We start from the raw sequence: 15,282 nt of genomic DNA on the forward strand, positions 1-15,282 counted from the left end.
CTCGCCTGATCGAGCCTGATCGAGCGATGAGCGTGGTATCATGTTGCAAGTGGCTGCATGGCTTAGCTTACTAAATGCAAATGCATAAGAGTAATATTCTTAGCATTTCTAGAGCCTACGGCCACACCACACTGAATGCGCCCGATCTCATCTGATCTCGGAAGCTAAGCAGTGTCGGGCCTAGTTAGTACCTGGATGGGAGACCGCCTGGGAATACCAGGTGCTGTAGGCTTTTTTGTGCTCCAAGTTCAGGAAGTGAGCCATTTCTCAATTGCCTTTCAAAACTGCAAGGTCTAGCCGACTAGATGCTTAAAAGTACAAAACTCACTAGGCCCAGAGCCTACGGCCACACCACACTGAATGCGCCCGATCTCGTCTGATCTCGGAAGCTAAGCAGTGTCGGGCCTAGTTAGTACCTGGATGGGAGACCGCCTGGGAATATCAGGTGCTGTAGGCTTTTTTGTGCTCCAAGTTCAGGAAGTGAGCCATTTCTCAATTGCCTTTCAAAACTGCAAGGTCTAGCCGTCTAGATGCTTAAAAGTACAAAACTCACTAGGCCCAGAGCCTACGGCCACACCACACTGAATGCGCCCGATCTCGTCTGATCTCGGAAGCTAAGCAGTGTCGGGCCTAGTTAGTACGTGGATGGGAGACCGCCTGGGAATACCAGGTGCTGTAGGCTATTTTGTGCTCCATGATTAGTAATTGCACAACTTCTCAATTACTTTTCAAATTTGGTATGTTTCCAAAATAATTTTATCCCGTTTTATAGCGGAAATGTTGGACAACATTATGAGGGCTGGAGCTACCTATTTACATATAATTAGCATACAGGTAGTGTGTTCATGGGTAATAAATCGACTTTCACATGTAATGCAGTACAGAGAATATTGAGTCCTTCAAGAGGCATGAAAGAAAGCCGTTATTGTGTTGATTGTTCTCTCCACCTCCCTGCAACAGAAACAGGATGGATGGATTAAAGTTATCCTACCAGACATAGGAGTCCTGAATGGGCCCACCAGTCTTATATATCTCGCCTGATCGAGCCTGATCGAGCGATGAGCGTGGTATCATGTTGCAAGTGGCTGCATGGCTTAGCTTACTAAATGCAAATGCATAAGAGTAATATTCTTAGCATTTCTAGAGCCTACGGCCACACCACACTGAATGCGCCCGATCTCGTCTGATCTCGGAAGCTAAGCAGTGTCGGGCCTAGTTAGTACCTGGATGGGAGACTGCCTGGGAATACCAGGTGCTGTAGGCTTTTTTGTGCTCCAAGTTCAGGAAGTGAGCCATTTCTCAATTGCCTTTCAAAACTGCAAGGTCTAGCCGACTAGATGCTTAAAAGTACAAAACTCACTAGGCCCAGAGCCTACGGCCACACCACACTGAATGCGCCCGATCTCGTCTGATCTCGGAAGCGAAGCAGTGTCGGGCCTAGTTAGTACCTGGATGGGAGACCGCCTGGGAATACCAGGTGCTGTAGGCTATTTTGTGCTCCATGATTAGTAATTGCGCAACTTCTCAATTACTTTTCAAATTTGGTATGTTTCCAAAATAATTTTATCCCGTTTTATAGCGGAAATGTTGGACAACATTATGAGGGCTGGAGCTACCTATTTACATATAATTAGCATACAGGTAGTGTGTTCATGGGTAATAAATCGACTTTCACATGTAATGCAGTACAGAGAATATTGAGTCCTTCAAGAGGCATGAAAGAAAGCCGTTATTGTGTTGATTGTTCTCTCCACCTCCCTGCAACAGAAACAGGATGGATGGATTAAAGTTATCCTACCAGACATAGGAGTCCTGAATGGGCCCACCAGTCTTATATATCTCGCCTGATCAAGCGCTGATCGAGCGATGAGCGTGGTATCATGTTGCAAGTGGCTGCATGGCTTAGCTTACTAAATGCAAATGCATAAGAGTAATATTCTTAGCATTTCTAGAGCCTACGGCCACACCACACTGAATGCGCCCGATCTCGTCTGATCTCGGAAGCTAAGCAGTGTCGGGCCTAGTTAGTACCTGGATGGGAGACCGCCTGGGAATACCAGGTGCTGTAGGCTTTTTTGTGCTCCAAGTTCAGGAAGTGAGCCATTTCTCAATTGCCTTTCAAAACTGCAAGGTCTAGCCGACTAGATGATTAAAAGTACAAAACTCACTAGGCCCAGAGCCTACGGCCACACCACACTGAATGCGCCCGATCTCGTCTGATCTCGGAAGCTAAGCAGTGTCGGGCCTAGTTAGTACCTGGATGGGAGACCGCCTGGGAATACCAGGTGCTGTAGGCTTTTTTGTGCTCCAAGTTCAGGAAGTGAGCCATTTCTCAATTGCCTTTCAAAACTGCAAGGTCTAGCCGACTAGATGCTTAAAAGTACAAAACTCACTAGGACCAGAGCCTACGGCCACACCACACTGAATGCGCCCGATCTCGTCTGATCTCAGAAGCTAAGCAGTGTCGGGCCTAGTTAGTACCTGGATGGGAGACTGCCTGGGAATACCAGGTGCTGTAGGCTTTTTTGTGCTCCAAGTTCAGGAAGTGAGCCATTTCTCAATTGCCTTTCAAAACTGCAAGGTCTAGCCGACTAGATGCTTAAAAGTACAAAACTCACTAGGCCCAGAGCCTACGGCCACACCACACTGAATGCGCCCGATCTCGTCTGATCTCGGAAGCTAAGCAGTGTCAGGCCTAGTTAGTACCTGGATGGGAGACCGCCTGGGAATACCAGGTGCTGTAGGCTATTTTGTGCTCCATGATTAGTAATTGCGCAACTTCTCAATTACTTTTCAAATTTGGTATGTTTCCAAAATAATTTTATCCCGTTTTATAGCGGAAATGTTGGACAACATTATGAGGGCTGGAGCTACCTATTTACATATAATTAGCATACAGGTAGTGTGTTCATGGGTAATAAATCGACTTTCACATGTAATGCAGTACAGAGAATATTGAGTCCTTCAAGAGGCATGAAAGAAAGCCGTTATTGTGCTGATTGTTCTCTCCACCTCCCTGCAACAGAAACAGGATGGATGGATTAAAGTTATCCTACCAGACATAGGAGTCCTGAATGGGCCCACCAGTCTTATATATCTCGCCTGATCAAGCGCTGATCGAGCGATGAGCGTGGTATCATGTTGCAAGTGGCTGCATGGCTTAGCTTACTAAATGCAAATGCATTAGAGTAATATTCTTAGCATTACTCGAGCCTACGGCCACACCACACTGAATGCGCCCGATCTCGTCTGATCTCGGAAGCTAAGCAGTGTCGGGCCTAGTTAGTACCTGGATGGGAGACCGCCTGGGAATACCAGGTGCTGTAGGCTTTTTTGTGCTCCAAGTTCAGGAAGTGAGCCATTTCTCAATTGCCTTTCAAAACTGCAAGGTCTAGCCGACTAGATGCTTAAAAGTACAAAACTCACTAGGCCCAGAGCCTACGGCCACACCACACTGAATGCGCCCGATCTCGTCTGATCTCGGAAGCTAAGCAGTGTCGGGCCTAGTTAGTACCTGGATGGGAGACCGCCTGGGAATACCAGGTGCTGTAGGCTTTTTTGTGCTCCAAGTTCAGGAAGTGAGCCATTTCTCAATTGCCTTTCAAAACTGCAAGGTCTAGCCGACTAGATGCTTAAAAGTACAAAACTCACTAGGACCAGAGCCTACGGCCACACCACACTGAATGCGCCCGATCTCGTCTGATCTCGGAAGCTAAGCAGTGTCGGGCCTAGTTAGTACCTGGATGGGAGACCGCCTGGGAATACCAGGTGCTGTAGGCTTTTTTGTGCTCCAAGTTCAGGAAGTGAGCCATTTCTCAATTGCCTTTCAAAACTGCAAGGTCTAGCCGACTAGATGCTTAAAAGTACAAAACTCACTAGGACCAGAGCCTACGGCCACACCACACTGAATGCGCCCGATCTCGTCTGATCTCGGAAGCTAAGCAGTGTCGGGCCTAATTAGTACCTGGATGGGAGACGGCCTGGGAATACCAGGTGCTGTAGGCTTTTTTGTGCTCCAAGTTCAGGAAGTGAGCCATTTCTCAATTGCCTTTCAAAACTGCAAGGTCTAGCCGACTAGATGCTTAAAAGTACAAAACTCACTAGGACCAGAGCCTACGGCCACACCACACTGAATGCGCCCGATCTCGTCTGATCTCGGAAGCTAAGCAGTGTCGGGCCTAGTTAGTACCTGGATGGGAGACCGCCTGGGAATACCAGGTGCTGTAGGCTTTTTTGTGCTCCAAGTTCAGGAAGTGAGCCATTTCTCAATTGCCTTTCAAAACTGCAAGGTCTAGCCGACTAGATGCTTAAAAGTACAAAACTCACTAGGCCCAGAGCCTACGGCCACACCACACTGAATGCGCCCGATCTCGTCTGATCTCGGAAGCTAAGTAGTGTCGGGCCTAGTTAGTACCTGGATGGGAGACCGCCTGGGAATACCAGGTGCTGTAGGCTATTTTGTGCTCCATGATTAGTAATTGCACAACTTCTCAATTACTTTTCAAATTTGGTATGTTTCCAAAATAATTTTATCCCGTTTTATAGCGGAAATGTTGGACAACATTATGAGGGCTGGAGCTACCTATTTACATATAATTAGCATACAGGTAGTGTGTTCATGGGTAATAAATCGACTTTCACATGTAATGCAGTACAGAGAATATTGAGTCCTTCAAGAGGCATGAAAGAAAGCCGTTATTGTGTTGATTGTTCTCTCCACCTCCCTGCAACAGAAACAGGATGGATGGATTAAAGTTATCCTACCAGACATAGGAGTCCTGAATGGGCCCACCAGTCTTATATATCTCGCCTGATCGAGCGCTGATCGAGCGATGAGCGTGGTATCATGTTGCAAGTGGCTGCATGGCTTAGCTTACTAAATGCAAATGCATAAGAGTAATATTCTTAGCATTACTAGAGCCTACGGCCACACCAGACTGAATGCGCCCGATCTCGTCTGATCTCGGAAGCTAAGCAGTGTCGGGCCTAGTTAGTACCTGGATGGGAGACCGCCTGGGAATACCAGGTGCTGTAGGCTTTTTTGTGCTCCAAGTTCAGGAAGTGAGCCATTTCTCAATTGCCTTTCAAAACTGCAAGGTCTAGCCGACTAGATGCTTAAAAGTACAAAACTCACTAGGCCCAGAGCCTACGGCCACACCACACTGAATGCGCCCGATCTCGTCTGATCTCGGAAGCTAAGCAGTGTCGGGCCTAGTTAGTACCTGGATGGGAGACCGCCTGGGAATACCAGGTGCTGTAGGCTTTTTTGTGCTCCAAGTTCAGGAAGTGAGCCATTTCTCAATTGCCTTTCAAAACTGCAAGGTCTAGCCGACTAGATGCTTAAAAGTACAAAACTCACTAGGACCAGAGCCTACGGCCACACCACACTGAATGCGCCCGATCTCGTCTGATCTCGGAAGCTAAGCAGTGTTGGGCCTAGTTAGTACCTGGATGGGAGACCGCCTGGGAATACCAGGTGCTGTAGGCTATTTTGTGCTCCATGATTAGTAATTGCACAACTTCTCAATTACTTTTCAAATTTGGTATGTTTCCAAAATAATTTTATCCCGTTTTATAGCGGAAATGTTGGACAACATTATGAGGGCTGGAGCTACCTATTTACATATAATTAGCATACAGGTAGTGTGTTCATGGGTAATAAATCGACTTTCACATGTAATGCAGTACAGAGAATATTGAGTCCTTCAAGAGGCATGAAAGAAAGCCGTTATTGTGTTGATTGTTCTCTCCATCTCCCTGCAACAGAAACAGGATGGATGGATTAAAGTTATCCTACCAGACATAGGAGTCCTGAATGGGCCCACCAGTCTTATATATCGAGCCTGATCGAGCGCTGATCGAGCGATGAGCGTGGTATCATGTTGCAAGTGGCTGCATGGCTTAGCTTACTAAATGCAAATGCATAAGAGTAATATTCTTAGCATTTCTAGAGCCTACGGCCACACCACACTGAATGCGCCCGATCTCGTCTGATCTCGGAAGCTAAGCAGTGTCGGGCCTAGTTAGTACCTGGATGGGAGACCGCCTGGGAATACCAGGTGCTGTAGGCTTTTTTGTGCTCCAAGTTCAGGAAGTGAGCCATTTCTCAATTGCCTTTCAAAACTGCAAGGTCTAGCCGACTAGATGCTTAAAAGTACAAAACTCACTAGGCCCAGAGCCTACGGCCACACCACACTGAATGCGCCCGATCTCGTCTGATCTCGGAAGCTAAGCAGTGTCGGGCCTAGTTAGTACCTGGATGGGAGACCGCCTGGGAATACCAGGTGCTGTAGGCTATTTTGTGCTCCATGATTAGTAATTGCACAACTTCTCAATTACTTTTCAAATTTGGTATGTTTCCAAAATAATTTTATCCCGTTTTATAGCGGAAATGTTGGACAACATTATGAGGGCTGGAGCTACCTATTTACATATAATTAGCATACAGGTAGTGTGTTCATGGGTAATAAATCGACTTTCACATGTAATGCAGTACAGAGAATATTGAGTCCTTCAAGAGGCATGAAAGAAAGCCGTTATTGTGTTGATTGTTCTCTCCACCTCCCTGCAACAGAAACAGGATGGATGGATTAAAGTTATCCTACCAGACATAGGAGTCCTGAATGGGCCCACCAGTCTTATATATCTCGCCTGATCGAGCGCTGATCGAGCGATGAGCGTGGTATCATGTTGCAAGTGGCTGCATGGCTTAGCTTACTAAATGCAAATGCATAAGAGTAATATTCTTAGCATTAATAGAGCCTACGGCCACACCAGACTGAATGCGCCCGATCTCGTCTGATCTCGGAAGCTAAGCAGTGTCGGGCCTAGTTAGTACCTGGATGGGAGACCGCCTGGGAATACCAGGTGCTGTAGGCTTTTTTGTGCTCCAAGTTCAGGAAGTGAGCCATTTCTCAATTGCCTTTCAAAACTGCAAGGTCTAGCCGACTAGATGCTTAAAAGTACAAAACTCACTAGGCCCAGAGCCTACGGCCACACCACACTGAATGCGCCCGATCTCGTCTGATCTCGGAAGCTAAGCAGTGTCGGGCCTAGTTAGTACCTGGATGGGAGACCGCCTGGGAATACCAGGTGCTGTAGGCTTTTTTGTGCTCCAAGTTCAGGAAGTGAGCCATTTCTCAATTGCCTTTCAAAACTGCAAGGTCTAGCCGACTAGATGCTTAAAAGTACAAAACTCACTAGGACCAGAGCCTACGGCCACACCACACTGAATGCGCCCGATCTCGTCTGATCTCGGAAGCTAAGCAGTGTTGGGCCTAGTTAGTACCTGGATGGGAGACCGCCTGGGAATACCAGGTGCTGTAGGCTATTTTGTGCTCCATGATTAGTAATTGCACAACTTCTCAATTACTTTTCAAATTTGGTATGTTTCCAAAATAATTTTATCCCGTTTTATAGCGGAAATGTTGGACAACATTATGAGGGCTGGAGCTACCTATTTACATATAATTAGCATACAGGTAGTGTGTTCATGGGTAATAAATCGACTTTCACATGTAATGCAGTACAGAGAATATTGAGTCCTTCAAGAGGCATGAAAGAAAGCCGTTATTGTGTTGATTGTTCTCTCCATCTCCCTGCAACAGAAACAGGATGGATGGATTAAAGTTATCCTACCAGACATAGGAGTCCTTAATGGGCCCACCAGTCTTATATATCGAGCCTGATCGAGCGCTGATCGAGCGATGAGCGTGGTATCATGTTGCAAGTGGCTGCATGGCTTAGCTTACTAAATGCAAATGCATAAGAGTAATATTCTTAGCATTTCTAGAGCCTACGGCCACACCACACTGAATGCGCCCGATCTCGTCTGATCTCGGAAGCTAAGCAGTGTCGGGCCTAGTTAGTACCTGGATGGGAGACCGCCTGGGAATACCAGGTGCTGTAGGCTTTTTTGTGCTCCAAGTTCAGGAAGTGAGCCATTTCTCAATTGCCTTTCAAAACTGCAAGGTCTAGCCGACTAGATGCTTAAAAGTACAAAACTCACTAGGCCCAGAGCCTACGGCCACACCACACTGAATGCGCCCGATCTCGTCTGATCTCGGAAGCTAAGCAGTGTCGGGCCTAGTTAGTACCTGGATGGGAGACCACCTGGGAATACCAGGTGCTGTAGGCTATTTTGTGCTCCATGATTAGTAATTGCACAACTTCTCAATTACTTTTCAAATTTGGTATGTTTCCAAAATAATTTTATCCCGTTTTATAGCGGAAATGTTGGACAACATTATGAGGGCTGGAGCTACCTATTTACATATAATTAGCATACAGGTAGTGTGTTCATGGGTAATAAATCGACTTTCACATGTAATGCAGTACAGAGAATATTGAGTCCTTCAAGAGGCATGAAAGAAAGCCGTTATTGTGTTGATTGTTCTCTCCACCTCCCTGCAACAGAAACAGGATGGATGGATTAAAGTTATCCTACCAGACATAGGAGTCCTGAATGGGCCCACCAGTCTTATATATCTCGCCTGATCGAGCCTGATCGAGCGATGAGCGTGGTATCATGTTGCAAGTGGCTGCATGGCTTAGCTTACTAAATGCAAATGCATAAGAGTAATATTCTTAGCATTTCTAGAGCCTACGGCCACACCACACTGAATGCGCCCGATCTCGTCTGATCTCGGAAGCTAAGCAGTGTCGGGCCTAGTTAGTACCTGGCTGGGAGACCGCCTGGGAATACCAGGTGCTGTAGGCTTTTTTGTGCTCCAAGTTCAGGAAGTGAGCCATTTCTCAATTGCCTTTCAAAACTGCAAGGACTAGCCGACTAGATGCTTAAAAGTACAAAACTCACTAGGCCCAGAGCCTACGGCCACACCACACTGAATGCGCCCGATCTCGTCTGATCTCGGAAGCTAAGCAGTGTCGGGCCTAGTTAGTACCTGGATGGGAGACCGCCTGGGAATACCAGGTGCTGTAGGCTTTTTTGTGCTCCAAGTTCAGGAAGTGAGCCATTTCTCAATTGCCTTTCAAAACTGCAAGGTCTAGCCGACTAGATGCTTAAAAGTACAAAACTCACTAGGCCCAGAGCCTACGGCCACACCACACTGAATGCGCCCGATCTCGTCTGATCTCGGAAGCTAAGCAGTGTCGGGCCTAGTTAGTACGTGGATGGGAGACCGCCTGGGAATACCAGGTGCTGTAGGCTATTTTGTGCTCCATGATTAGTAATTGCACAACTTCTCAATTACTTTTCAAATTTGGTATGTTTCCAAAATAATTTTATCCCGTTTTATAGCGGAAATGTTGGACAACATTATGAGGGCTGGAGCTACCTATTTACATATAATTAGCATACAGGTAGTGTGTTCATGGGTAATAAATCGACTTTCACATGTAATGCAGTACAGAGAATATTGAGTCCTTCAAGAGGCATGAAAGAAAGCCGTTATTGTGTTGATTGTTCTCTCCACCTCCCTGCAACAGAAACAGGATGGATGGATTAAAGTTATCCTACCAGACGTAGGAGTCCTGAATGGGCCCACCAGTCTTATATATCTCGCCTGATCGAGCCTGATCGAGCGATGAGCGTGGTATCATGTTGCAAGTGGCTGCATGGCTTAGCTTACTAAATGCAAATGCATAAGAGTAATATTCTTAGCATTTCTAGAGCCTACGGCCACACCACACTGAATGTGCCCGATCTCGTCTGATCTCGGAAGCTAAGCAGTGTCGGGCCTAGTTAGTACCTGGATGGGAGACTGCCTGGGAATACCAGGTGCTGTAGGCTTTTTTGTGCTCCAAGTTCAGGAAGTGAGCCATTTCTCAATTGCCTTTCAAAACTGCAAGGTCTAGCCGACTAGATGCTTAAAAGTACAAAACTCACTAGGCCCAGAGCCTACGGCCACACCACACTGAATGCGCCCGATCTCGTCTGATCTCGGAAGCGAAGCAGTGTCGGGCCTAGTTAGTACCTGGATGGGAGACCGCCTGGGAATACCAGGTGCTGTAGGCTATTTTGTGCTCCATGATTAGTAATTGCGCAACTTCTCAATTACTTTTCAAATTTGGTATGTTTCCAAAATAATTTTATCCCGTTTTATAGCGGAAATGTTGGACAACATTATGAGGGCTGGAGCTACCTATTTACATATAATTAGCATACAGGTAGTGTGTTCATGGGTAATAAATCGACTTTCACATGTAATGCAGTACAGAGAATATTGAGTCCTTCAAGAGGCATGAAAGAAAGCCGTTATTGTGTTGATTGTTCTCTCCACCTCCCTGCAACAGAAACAGGATGGATGGATTAAAGTTATCCTACCAGACATAGGAGTCCTGAATGGGCCCACCAGTCTTATATATCTCGCCTGATCAAGCGCTGATCGAGCGATGAGCGTGGTATCATGTTGCAAGTGGCTGCATGGCTTAGCTTACTAAATGCAAATGCATAAGAGTAATATTCTTAGCATTTCTAGAGCCTACGGCCACACCACACTGAATGCGCCCGATCTCGTCTGATCTCGGAAGCTAAGCAGTGTCGGGCCTAGTTAGTACCTGGATGGGAGACCGCCTGGGAATACCAGGTGCTGTAGGCTTTTTTGTGCTCCAAGTTCAGGAAGTGAGCCATTTCTCAATTGCCTTTCAAAACTGCAAGGTCTAGCCGACTAGATGCTTAAAAGTACAAAACTCACTAGGCCCAGAGCCTACGGCCACACCACACTGAATGCGCCCGATCCCGTCTGATCTCGGAAGCTAAGCAGTGTCGGGCCTAGTTAGTACCTGGATGGGAGACCGCCTGGGAATACAAGGTGCTGTAGGCTTTTTTGTGCTCCAAGTTCAGGAAGTGAGCCATTTCTCAATTGCCTTTCAAAACTGCAAGGTCTAGCCGACTAGATGCTTAAAAGTACAAAACTCACTAGGACCAGAGCCTACGGCCACACCACACTGAATGCGCCCGATCTCGTCTGATCTCAGAAGCTAAGCAGTGTCGGGCCTAGTTAGTACCTGGATGGGAGACTGCCTGGGAATACCAGGTGCTGTAGGCTTTTTTGTGCTCCAAGTTCAGGAAGTGAGCCATTTCTCAATTGCCTTTCAAAACTGCAAGGTCTAGCCGACTAGATGCTTAAAAGTACAAAACTCACTAGGCCCAGAGCCTACGGCCACACCACACTGAATGCGCCCGATCTCGTCTGATCTCGGAAGCTAAGCAGTGTCGGGCCTAGTTAGTACCTGGATGGGAGACCGCCTGGGAATACCAGGTGCTGTAGGCTATTTTGTGCTCCATGATTAGTAATTGCGCAACTTCTCAATTACTTTTCAAATTTGGTATGTTTCCAAAATAATTTTATCCCGTTTTATAGCGGAAATGTTGGACAACATTATGAGGGCTGGAGCTACCTATTTACATATAATTAGCATACAGGTAGTGTGTTCATGGGTAATAAATCGACTTTCACATGTAATGCAGTACAGAGAATATTGAGTCCTTCAAGAGGCATGAAAGAAAGCCGTTATTGTGTTGATTGTTCTCTCCACCTCCCTGCAACAGAAACAGGATGGATGGATTAAAGTTATCCTACCAGACATAGGAGTCCTGAATGGGCCCACCAGTCTTATATATCTCGCCTGATCAAGCGCTGATCGAGCGATGAGCGTGGTATCATGTTGCAAGTGGCTGCATGGCTTAGCTTACTAAATGCAAATGCATTAGAGTAATATTCTTAGCATTACTCGAGCCTACGGCCACACCACACTGAATGCGCCCGATCTCGTCTGATCTCGGAAGCTAAGCAGTGTCGGGCCTAGTTAGTACCTGGATGGGAGACCGCCTGGGAATACCAGGTGCTGTAGGCTTTCTTGTGCTCCAAGTTCAGGAAGTGAGCCATTTCTCAATTGCCTTTCAAAACTGCAAGGTCTAGCCGACTAGATGCTTAAAAGTACAAAACTCACTAGGCCCAGAGCCTACGGCCACACCACACTGAATGCGCCCGATCTCGTCTGATCTCGGAAGCTAAGCAGTGTCGGGCCTAGTTAGTACCTGGATGGGAGACCGCCTGGGAATACCAGGTGCTGTAGGCTTTTTTGTGCTCCAAGTTCAGGAAGTGAGCCATTTCTCAATTGCCTTTCAAAACTGCAAGGTCTAGCCGACTAGATGCTTAAAAGTACAAAACTCACTAGGACCAGAGCCTACGGCCACACCACACTGAATGCGCCCGATCTCGTCTGATCTCGGAAGCTAAGCAGTGTCGGGCCTAGTTAGTACCTGGATGGGAGACCGCCTGGGAATACCAGGTGCTGTAGGCTTTTTTGTGCTCCAAGTTCAGGAAGTGAGCCATTTCTCAATTGCCTTTCAAAACTGCAAGGTCTAGCCGACTAGATGCTTAAAAGTACAAAACTCACTAGGACCAGAGCCTACGGCCACACCACACTGAATGCGCCCGATCTCGTCTGATCTCGGAAGCTAAGCAGTGTCGGGCCTAATTAGTACCTGGATGGGAGACGGCCTGGGAATACCAGGTGCTGTAGGCTTTTTTGTGCTCCAAGTTCAGGAAGTGAGCCATTTCTCAATTGCCTTTCAAAACTGCAAGGTCTAGCCGACTAGATGCTTAAAAGTACAAAACTCACTAGGACCAGAGCCTACGGCCACACCACACTGAATGCGCCCGATCTCGTCTGATCTCGGAAGCTAAGCAGTGTCGGGTCTAGTTAGTACCTGGATGGGAGACCGCCTGGGAATACCAGGTGCTGTAGGCTTTTTTTGTGCTCCAAGTTCAGGAAGTGAGCCATTTCTCAATTGCCTTTCAAAACTGCAAGGTCTAGCCGACTAGATGCTTAAAAGTACAAAACTCACTAGGACCAGAGCCTACGGCCACACCACACTGAATGCGCCCGATCTCGTCTGATCTCGGAAGCTAAGCAGTGTTGGGCCTAGTTAGTACCTGGATGGGAGACCGCCTGGGAATACCAGGTGCTGTAGGCTATTTTGTGCTCCATGATTAGTAATTGCACAACTTCTCAATTACTTTTCAAATTTGGTATGTTTCCAAAATAATTTTATCCCGTTTTATAGCGGAAATGTTGGACAACATTATGAGGGCTGGAGCTACCTATTTACATATAATTAGCATACAGGTAGTGTGTTCATGGGTAATAAATCGACTTTCACATGTAATGCAGTACAGAGAATATTGAGTCCTTCAAGAGGCATGAAAGAAAGCCGTTATTGTGTTGATTGTTCTCTCCATCTCCCTGCAACAGAAACAGGATGGATGGATTAAAGTTATCCTACCAGACATAGGAGTCCTGAATGGGCCCACCAGTCTTATATATCGAGCCTGATCGAGCGCTGATCGAGCGATGAGCGTGGTATCATGTTGCAAGTGGCTGCATGGCTTAGCTTACTAAATGCAAATGCATAAGAGTAATATTCTTAGCATTTCTAGAGCCTACGGCCACACCACACTGAATGCGCCCGATCTCGTCTGATCTCGGAAGCTAAGCAGTGTCGGGCCTAGTTAGTACCTGGATGGGAGACCGCCTGGGAATACCAGGTGCTGTAGGCTTTTTTGTGCTCCAAGTTCAGGAAGTGAGCCATTTCTCAATTGCCTTTCAAAACTGCAAGGTCTAGCCGACTAGATGCTTAAAAGTACAAAACTCACTAGGCCCAGAGCCTACGGCCACACCACACTGAATGCGCCCGATCTCGTCTGATCTCGGAAGCTAAGCAGTGTCGGGCCTAGTTAGTACCTGGATGGGAGACCGCCTGGGAATACCAGGTGCTGTAGGCTATTTTGTGCTCCATGATTAGTAATTGCACAACTTCTCAATTACTTTTCAAATTTGGTATGTTTCCAAAATAATTTTATCCCGTTTTATAGCGGAAATGTTGGACAACATTATGAGGGCTGGAGCTACCTATTTACATATAATTAGCATACAGGTAGTGTGTTCATGGGTAATAAATCGACTTTCACATGTAATGCAGTACAGAGAATATTGAGTCCTTCAAGAGGCATGAAAGAAAGCCGTTATTGTGTTGATTGTTCTCTCCACCTCCCTGCAACAGAAACAGGATGGATGGATTAAAGTTATCCTACCAGACATAGGAGTCCTGAATGGGCCCACCAGTCTTATATATCTCGCCTGATCGAGCGCTGATCGAGCGATGAGCGTGGTATCATGTTGCAAGTGGCTGCATGGCTTAGCTTACTAAATGCAAATGCATAAGAGTAATATTCTTAGCATTACTAGAGCCTACGGCCACACCAGACTGAATGCGCCCGATCTCGTCTGATCTCGGAAGCTAAGCAGTGTCGGGCCTAGTTAGTACCTGGATGGGAGACCGCCTGGGAATACCAGGTGCTGTAGGCTTTTTTGTGCTCCAAGTTCAGGAAGTGAGCCATTTCTCAATTGCCTTTCAAAACTGCAAGGTCTAGCCGACTAGATGCTTAAAAGTACAAAACTCACTAGGCCCAGAGCCTACGGCCACACCACACTGAATGCGCCCGATCTCGTCTGATCTCGGAAGCTAAGCAGTGTCGGGCCTAGTTAGTACCTGGATGGGAGACCGCCTGGGAATACCAGGTGCTGTAGGCTTTTTTGTGCTCCAAGTTCAGGAAGTGAGCCATTTCTCAATTGCCTTTCAAAACTGCAAGGTCTAGCCGACTAGATGCTTAAAAGTACAAAACTCACTAGGACCAGAGCCTACGGCCACACCACACTGAATGCGCCCGATCTCGTCTGATCTCGGAAGCTAAGCAGTGTTGGGCCTAGTTAGTACCTGGATGGGAGACCGCCTGGGAATACCAGGTGCTGTAGGCTATTTTGTGCTCCATGATTAGTAATTGCACAACTTCTCAATTACTTTTCAAATTTGGTATGTTTCCAAAATAATTTTATCCCGTTTTATAGCGGAAATGTTGGACAACATTATGAGGGCTGGAGCTACCTATTTACATATAATTAGCATACAGGTAGTGTGTTCATGGGTAATAAATCGACTTTCACATGTAATGCAGTACAGAGAATATTGAGTCCTTCAAGAGGCATGAAAGAAAGCCGTTATTGTGTTGATTGTTCTCTCCATCTCCCTGCAACAGAAACAGGATGGATGGATTAAAGTTATCCTACCAGACATAGGAGTCCTGAATGGGCCCACCAGTCTTATATATCGAGCCTGATCGAGCGCTGATCGAGCGATGAGCGTGGTATCATGTTGCAAGTGGCTGCATGGCTTAGCTTACTAAATGCAAATGCATAAGAGTAATATTCTTAGCATTTCTAGAGCCTACGGCCACACCACACTGAATGCGCCCGATC

General features: G+C 46.7%; 46 non-coding genes across 46 annotated transcripts in view; all 46 read left to right on the plus strand.

Annotated features, from left to right (window-relative positions):
• The first annotated feature begins 113 nt into the window (after window positions 1-113).
• LOC138475153 (5S ribosomal RNA) lies at window positions 114-232 on the plus strand. The gene has a single exon (XR_011269324.1). It is a non-coding gene; the product is annotated as a 5S ribosomal RNA (ribosomal RNA).
• Window positions 233-338: 106 nt separating this feature from the next.
• Window positions 339-457, plus strand: LOC138477875 (5S ribosomal RNA). The gene has a single exon (XR_011271794.1). It is a non-coding gene; the product is annotated as a 5S ribosomal RNA (ribosomal RNA).
• Window positions 458-563: 106 nt separating this feature from the next.
• Window positions 564-682, plus strand: LOC138478606 (5S ribosomal RNA). Its single transcript, XR_011272457.1, has one exon. It is a non-coding gene; the product is annotated as a 5S ribosomal RNA (ribosomal RNA).
• Window positions 683-1,145: 463 nt separating this feature from the next.
• On the plus strand, window positions 1,146-1,264 carry LOC138478365 (5S ribosomal RNA). Its single transcript, XR_011272239.1, has one exon. It is a non-coding gene; the product is annotated as a 5S ribosomal RNA (ribosomal RNA).
• A 106-nt stretch (window positions 1,265-1,370) lies between these two features.
• LOC138477903 (5S ribosomal RNA) lies at window positions 1,371-1,489 on the plus strand. Its single transcript, XR_011271819.1, has one exon. It is a non-coding gene; the product is annotated as a 5S ribosomal RNA (ribosomal RNA).
• A 464-nt stretch (window positions 1,490-1,953) lies between these two features.
• LOC138475737 (5S ribosomal RNA) lies at window positions 1,954-2,072 on the plus strand. The gene has a single exon (XR_011269855.1). It is a non-coding gene; the product is annotated as a 5S ribosomal RNA (ribosomal RNA).
• A 106-nt stretch (window positions 2,073-2,178) lies between these two features.
• On the plus strand, window positions 2,179-2,297 carry LOC138475739 (5S ribosomal RNA). Its single transcript, XR_011269856.1, has one exon. It is a non-coding gene; the product is annotated as a 5S ribosomal RNA (ribosomal RNA).
• A 106-nt stretch (window positions 2,298-2,403) lies between these two features.
• On the plus strand, window positions 2,404-2,522 carry LOC138480020 (5S ribosomal RNA). The gene has a single exon (XR_011273741.1). It is a non-coding gene; the product is annotated as a 5S ribosomal RNA (ribosomal RNA).
• A 106-nt stretch (window positions 2,523-2,628) lies between these two features.
• Window positions 2,629-2,747, plus strand: LOC138478894 (5S ribosomal RNA). The gene has a single exon (XR_011272718.1). It is a non-coding gene; the product is annotated as a 5S ribosomal RNA (ribosomal RNA).
• Window positions 2,748-3,211: 464 nt separating this feature from the next.
• LOC138475740 (5S ribosomal RNA) lies at window positions 3,212-3,330 on the plus strand. The gene has a single exon (XR_011269857.1). It is a non-coding gene; the product is annotated as a 5S ribosomal RNA (ribosomal RNA).
• Window positions 3,331-3,436: 106 nt separating this feature from the next.
• LOC138475742 (5S ribosomal RNA) lies at window positions 3,437-3,555 on the plus strand. The gene has a single exon (XR_011269859.1). It is a non-coding gene; the product is annotated as a 5S ribosomal RNA (ribosomal RNA).
• A 106-nt stretch (window positions 3,556-3,661) lies between these two features.
• On the plus strand, window positions 3,662-3,780 carry LOC138475743 (5S ribosomal RNA). The gene has a single exon (XR_011269860.1). It is a non-coding gene; the product is annotated as a 5S ribosomal RNA (ribosomal RNA).
• Window positions 3,781-3,886: 106 nt separating this feature from the next.
• On the plus strand, window positions 3,887-4,005 carry LOC138479882 (5S ribosomal RNA). The gene has a single exon (XR_011273616.1). It is a non-coding gene; the product is annotated as a 5S ribosomal RNA (ribosomal RNA).
• Window positions 4,006-4,111: 106 nt separating this feature from the next.
• Window positions 4,112-4,230, plus strand: LOC138475744 (5S ribosomal RNA). Its single transcript, XR_011269861.1, has one exon. It is a non-coding gene; the product is annotated as a 5S ribosomal RNA (ribosomal RNA).
• Window positions 4,231-4,336: 106 nt separating this feature from the next.
• On the plus strand, window positions 4,337-4,455 carry LOC138478156 (5S ribosomal RNA). Its single transcript, XR_011272049.1, has one exon. It is a non-coding gene; the product is annotated as a 5S ribosomal RNA (ribosomal RNA).
• Window positions 4,456-4,919: 464 nt separating this feature from the next.
• On the plus strand, window positions 4,920-5,038 carry LOC138479162 (5S ribosomal RNA). Its single transcript, XR_011272962.1, has one exon. It is a non-coding gene; the product is annotated as a 5S ribosomal RNA (ribosomal RNA).
• A 106-nt stretch (window positions 5,039-5,144) lies between these two features.
• LOC138475745 (5S ribosomal RNA) lies at window positions 5,145-5,263 on the plus strand. Its single transcript, XR_011269862.1, has one exon. It is a non-coding gene; the product is annotated as a 5S ribosomal RNA (ribosomal RNA).
• A 106-nt stretch (window positions 5,264-5,369) lies between these two features.
• Window positions 5,370-5,488, plus strand: LOC138475826 (5S ribosomal RNA). Its single transcript, XR_011269935.1, has one exon. It is a non-coding gene; the product is annotated as a 5S ribosomal RNA (ribosomal RNA).
• A 464-nt stretch (window positions 5,489-5,952) lies between these two features.
• On the plus strand, window positions 5,953-6,071 carry LOC138475746 (5S ribosomal RNA). Its single transcript, XR_011269863.1, has one exon. It is a non-coding gene; the product is annotated as a 5S ribosomal RNA (ribosomal RNA).
• A 106-nt stretch (window positions 6,072-6,177) lies between these two features.
• On the plus strand, window positions 6,178-6,296 carry LOC138475747 (5S ribosomal RNA). Its single transcript, XR_011269864.1, has one exon. It is a non-coding gene; the product is annotated as a 5S ribosomal RNA (ribosomal RNA).
• A 464-nt stretch (window positions 6,297-6,760) lies between these two features.
• On the plus strand, window positions 6,761-6,879 carry LOC138479163 (5S ribosomal RNA). Its single transcript, XR_011272963.1, has one exon. It is a non-coding gene; the product is annotated as a 5S ribosomal RNA (ribosomal RNA).
• Window positions 6,880-6,985: 106 nt separating this feature from the next.
• Window positions 6,986-7,104, plus strand: LOC138475748 (5S ribosomal RNA). Its single transcript, XR_011269865.1, has one exon. It is a non-coding gene; the product is annotated as a 5S ribosomal RNA (ribosomal RNA).
• Window positions 7,105-7,210: 106 nt separating this feature from the next.
• Window positions 7,211-7,329, plus strand: LOC138475839 (5S ribosomal RNA). The gene has a single exon (XR_011269946.1). It is a non-coding gene; the product is annotated as a 5S ribosomal RNA (ribosomal RNA).
• A 464-nt stretch (window positions 7,330-7,793) lies between these two features.
• On the plus strand, window positions 7,794-7,912 carry LOC138475750 (5S ribosomal RNA). The gene has a single exon (XR_011269866.1). It is a non-coding gene; the product is annotated as a 5S ribosomal RNA (ribosomal RNA).
• A 106-nt stretch (window positions 7,913-8,018) lies between these two features.
• LOC138476833 (5S ribosomal RNA) lies at window positions 8,019-8,137 on the plus strand. Its single transcript, XR_011270848.1, has one exon. It is a non-coding gene; the product is annotated as a 5S ribosomal RNA (ribosomal RNA).
• Window positions 8,138-8,600: 463 nt separating this feature from the next.
• Window positions 8,601-8,719, plus strand: LOC138477886 (5S ribosomal RNA). Its single transcript, XR_011271804.1, has one exon. It is a non-coding gene; the product is annotated as a 5S ribosomal RNA (ribosomal RNA).
• A 106-nt stretch (window positions 8,720-8,825) lies between these two features.
• LOC138475751 (5S ribosomal RNA) lies at window positions 8,826-8,944 on the plus strand. The gene has a single exon (XR_011269867.1). It is a non-coding gene; the product is annotated as a 5S ribosomal RNA (ribosomal RNA).
• Window positions 8,945-9,050: 106 nt separating this feature from the next.
• On the plus strand, window positions 9,051-9,169 carry LOC138478607 (5S ribosomal RNA). Its single transcript, XR_011272458.1, has one exon. It is a non-coding gene; the product is annotated as a 5S ribosomal RNA (ribosomal RNA).
• A 463-nt stretch (window positions 9,170-9,632) lies between these two features.
• Window positions 9,633-9,751, plus strand: LOC138479282 (5S ribosomal RNA). Its single transcript, XR_011273071.1, has one exon. It is a non-coding gene; the product is annotated as a 5S ribosomal RNA (ribosomal RNA).
• A 106-nt stretch (window positions 9,752-9,857) lies between these two features.
• On the plus strand, window positions 9,858-9,976 carry LOC138477904 (5S ribosomal RNA). Its single transcript, XR_011271820.1, has one exon. It is a non-coding gene; the product is annotated as a 5S ribosomal RNA (ribosomal RNA).
• A 464-nt stretch (window positions 9,977-10,440) lies between these two features.
• On the plus strand, window positions 10,441-10,559 carry LOC138475752 (5S ribosomal RNA). Its single transcript, XR_011269868.1, has one exon. It is a non-coding gene; the product is annotated as a 5S ribosomal RNA (ribosomal RNA).
• A 106-nt stretch (window positions 10,560-10,665) lies between these two features.
• LOC138477648 (5S ribosomal RNA) lies at window positions 10,666-10,784 on the plus strand. Its single transcript, XR_011271587.1, has one exon. It is a non-coding gene; the product is annotated as a 5S ribosomal RNA (ribosomal RNA).
• Window positions 10,785-10,890: 106 nt separating this feature from the next.
• Window positions 10,891-11,009, plus strand: LOC138480021 (5S ribosomal RNA). The gene has a single exon (XR_011273742.1). It is a non-coding gene; the product is annotated as a 5S ribosomal RNA (ribosomal RNA).
• A 106-nt stretch (window positions 11,010-11,115) lies between these two features.
• On the plus strand, window positions 11,116-11,234 carry LOC138475754 (5S ribosomal RNA). The gene has a single exon (XR_011269870.1). It is a non-coding gene; the product is annotated as a 5S ribosomal RNA (ribosomal RNA).
• Window positions 11,235-11,698: 464 nt separating this feature from the next.
• On the plus strand, window positions 11,699-11,817 carry LOC138475755 (5S ribosomal RNA). The gene has a single exon (XR_011269871.1). It is a non-coding gene; the product is annotated as a 5S ribosomal RNA (ribosomal RNA).
• A 106-nt stretch (window positions 11,818-11,923) lies between these two features.
• LOC138475756 (5S ribosomal RNA) lies at window positions 11,924-12,042 on the plus strand. Its single transcript, XR_011269872.1, has one exon. It is a non-coding gene; the product is annotated as a 5S ribosomal RNA (ribosomal RNA).
• A 106-nt stretch (window positions 12,043-12,148) lies between these two features.
• Window positions 12,149-12,267, plus strand: LOC138475757 (5S ribosomal RNA). Its single transcript, XR_011269873.1, has one exon. It is a non-coding gene; the product is annotated as a 5S ribosomal RNA (ribosomal RNA).
• Window positions 12,268-12,373: 106 nt separating this feature from the next.
• Window positions 12,374-12,492, plus strand: LOC138479884 (5S ribosomal RNA). The gene has a single exon (XR_011273617.1). It is a non-coding gene; the product is annotated as a 5S ribosomal RNA (ribosomal RNA).
• Window positions 12,493-12,598: 106 nt separating this feature from the next.
• Window positions 12,599-12,717, plus strand: LOC138478625 (5S ribosomal RNA). The gene has a single exon (XR_011272475.1). It is a non-coding gene; the product is annotated as a 5S ribosomal RNA (ribosomal RNA).
• Window positions 12,718-12,824: 107 nt separating this feature from the next.
• Window positions 12,825-12,943, plus strand: LOC138475852 (5S ribosomal RNA). Its single transcript, XR_011269958.1, has one exon. It is a non-coding gene; the product is annotated as a 5S ribosomal RNA (ribosomal RNA).
• A 464-nt stretch (window positions 12,944-13,407) lies between these two features.
• Window positions 13,408-13,526, plus strand: LOC138475758 (5S ribosomal RNA). Its single transcript, XR_011269874.1, has one exon. It is a non-coding gene; the product is annotated as a 5S ribosomal RNA (ribosomal RNA).
• A 106-nt stretch (window positions 13,527-13,632) lies between these two features.
• Window positions 13,633-13,751, plus strand: LOC138475759 (5S ribosomal RNA). The gene has a single exon (XR_011269875.1). It is a non-coding gene; the product is annotated as a 5S ribosomal RNA (ribosomal RNA).
• A 464-nt stretch (window positions 13,752-14,215) lies between these two features.
• Window positions 14,216-14,334, plus strand: LOC138479164 (5S ribosomal RNA). Its single transcript, XR_011272964.1, has one exon. It is a non-coding gene; the product is annotated as a 5S ribosomal RNA (ribosomal RNA).
• A 106-nt stretch (window positions 14,335-14,440) lies between these two features.
• Window positions 14,441-14,559, plus strand: LOC138475762 (5S ribosomal RNA). The gene has a single exon (XR_011269876.1). It is a non-coding gene; the product is annotated as a 5S ribosomal RNA (ribosomal RNA).
• A 106-nt stretch (window positions 14,560-14,665) lies between these two features.
• LOC138475864 (5S ribosomal RNA) lies at window positions 14,666-14,784 on the plus strand. Its single transcript, XR_011269969.1, has one exon. It is a non-coding gene; the product is annotated as a 5S ribosomal RNA (ribosomal RNA).
• Window positions 14,785-15,248: 464 nt separating this feature from the next.
• Window positions 15,249-15,282, plus strand: part of LOC138475763 (5S ribosomal RNA) — a 119-nt gene continuing 85 nt past the window's right edge. Inside the window, exon 1 of the ribosomal RNA XR_011269877.1 lies at window positions 15,249-15,282. This exon is cut by the window's right edge and continues 85 nt beyond it. This is a non-coding gene — a ribosomal RNA (5S ribosomal RNA).

Source organism: Ambystoma mexicanum, chromosome 8, assembly GCF_040938575.1.
Source record: "Ambystoma mexicanum isolate Mex_15411 chromosome 8, UKY_AmexF1_1, whole genome shotgun sequence".
NCBI classification, from domain to species: domain Eukaryota; kingdom Metazoa; phylum Chordata; class Amphibia; order Caudata; family Ambystomatidae; genus Ambystoma; species Ambystoma mexicanum.